This window comes from Otolemur garnettii, unplaced genomic scaffold (genome assembly GCF_000181295.1).
Source record: "Otolemur garnettii isolate 467f Iridium unplaced genomic scaffold, OtoGar3 scaffold00025, whole genome shotgun sequence".
Classification (NCBI taxonomy): Eukaryota; Metazoa; Chordata; class Mammalia; order Primates; family Galagidae; genus Otolemur; species Otolemur garnettii.
Window position 1 is genome coordinate 20,340,337 of NW_003852420.1, and position 2,731 is coordinate 20,343,067.

Here is a 2,731-nt window from a genome sequence, read left to right on the forward strand (position 1 = left end):
CCAAATGATCCTTATTTCATCTCTGGCCTTTTTTAACCACCATGCCCTACCCTTACCACTCACTTGCATTCTATTTTCCCTCACCCCACTCTACTCCTTCGTATCACTCAGACATGCCATCACCTTCAACCTGGGCTGCCACCCACCCCGACCTGGGCAGCAAGGCCACCTTCCCTGAGATATCCACACCCCTCGCACTTCAGTGTCTAAAACTGAAGTCATCTTTCCTTGTTTAGTGCATTTACTTCACTAAAGTAAAGGCATGAAGAAACTTTTTAAATATAATACAAATAGGACAGTTTCCCATAGCGGAAAAAAACTTGAAGCAGCTCCCAGAATCAATGTTTTTCCCCTTTCTAAGAAAAAAAAAAAAAAAGACAGTGCTCATATTTGACACTTACACATTGGACTCCCTTTTGTTTTTCTTGGGGTTTTTTGGGGGGGGGTTTGATACAGAGTTGCACTTTGTCCCCCGGCTATAGTGCCATGGCATCATATTGGAGCCCTAAGAGCTTGAGGTTGCTGTGAGTTATCATGCCACAGCACCTACTCAGGACTCTCTAAAAAAAAAAAAAAAAAAATAGAGTGGCGCCTGTGGCTCAAAGGAGTAGGGCGCAGCCCCATATACCAGAGGTGGTGGGTTCAAACCTGGCCCCAGCCAAAAACTGGAAAAAAAAATCATCAGTGAAGAGTGTTCCCAGACATCAACAGTTGTCCAAGCTTCCCAGGCAATTCCAATGTGCTGGGCGCAGAGCCACCCACTGTATATTCCACCTCATCAGGAGGTCCTTAACCAGTAATCGAATTTTTTTTTCCAGGTTAATATGAAGATACAGATGATAAGGTTACATTGTTTGCATTTGGTAAAGTCCAAGCTGTAGTTTAGCTCTAATGTTTGAATTATTTATTTATTTATTTATTTGCAGGTTTAAGCCGGGACTGGGTTTGAACCTGCCACCTCCAGCATATGGGGCCGGTGCCCTAATCCTCTGAGCCACAGGGGCCACCCTATGTTTGGATTTTTTTTAAAAATTTCTACCCAGGGTGGTGCCTGTGGCTCAAGGGAGTGGGGTGCTGGCCCCATATGCCAGAAGTGGCGGGTTCAAACCCAGCCTTGGCCAAAAACTGCAAAAAAAAAATTTCTGCCCAGTTATGACAATGAAATGGAAAACCGCAATTATAATTCCTGAACTAACATAAAAAACAACACACACTTTATCGGGCATTACACCAAACCCTTTTCCTTTCTTTTTTTTTTTTTTTTTTTTTTTTGAGACAGAGTCTCATCATGTTGCCCTCAGTAGAGTGCTATGGCATCACAGCTCAGAGCAACTTCCAACTTGAGCTTAAGTGATTCTCTTGCCTCAGCCTCCTCAGTCTCCCCAGCTGAGACCACAAGCATCTGCCACAATGCCTGGTTATTTTTTGTTGCAGTTGTCATAATTGTTATTTTTTTAGTTGGCCAGGGCCAGATTCGAACCCGCCAGCCTTGGTGTGGCTGGCGCCCTAGCTGCTGAGTTACAGGCATACAGCCCCTTTTCCTTTCTATTTATTCAAAAGGGAGAGAGTCCAGGCCAAGTGTGGTGGCTCATGCCTGTAATCATAGCACTCTAGGAGACCACGGTGGGTGGATTGCCTAAGCTTACAGGTTCAAATAGCCAGGCGTTGTGGCAGGCACCTGTAGTCCCAGCTACTCAGGAGGCTGAAACAAGAGGATTGCTTGACCCCGTGTAATAGCCCATGCTGTGAGCTATGACACCACAGCACTCTACCAAGGGCTACAAAATAAGATTCTGGGCTCAGTGCCTATAGCTCAGCAGCTAGGGCACCAACCACATACACTGGAGATGGAGGATTTGAATCCAGCCCGGGCCTGCCAAACAACTACAACAACAACAAAAAAAATAGCTGGGTGTTGTGGCAGGGGCCTGTAGTCTCAGCTCCTTGGGAGACTGAAGCAAGAGAATTGCTTAAGCCCCAGAGTTCGAGGTTGCTGTGAGTTGTAACACCACAGCACTCTACTGAGGGCGACAAAGTAAGACTCTGTCTAAAATAAATAAATAAATAAGATTCTGTCTCATAAATAATAAATAAATAAATAAATAAATCGAGCCTCGAGCTAATTCTAACGAGAGGCCAAAGTTGAGAAGACTACCCCATGAAGCATGGAGCCCCCAGAAAATCTGATTCTACTCAAGCCTTTCATGTTAATCTCTAGCTGAAAACATTTCAAAGGACAGAGGAACAAATAAAGTGATACTATGATGAAGCAACCAGACAAATCCAGAATGTGCATTATTCTGCCTAGCAACTGACATGTTTTATTTCTTCATTCATTCATTTTTATTTATTTATTTATTTACTTATTTTTGAGACAGAGTCTCTATGTCACCCTCTATAGAGTGCCATGGCATCACTTCTCACAGCAACCTCCAACTCCTGGGCTTAAGCGATTCTCTTGCTTTAGCCTCCCAAGTAGCTGGGGCTACAGGTACCCATCACAACACTCGGTCTTTTTTTTTTTTTTTTTTATTTGGTTTTTTTTTTTTTTAGCAGGCCTGGGCCGGGCTCGAACCTGCCACCTTTGGTGTATGTGGTTGGCGCCCTATTCAATGAGCTATGAGTGTTGAGGCTCATTTATTTTTTTTTCTTTTCAAAATAGCTCATTGGCTAGGCGTCTGTGGCTCAAGTGGCTAAGGCGCCAGCCACATACACCTAAGGTGGTGGGTTC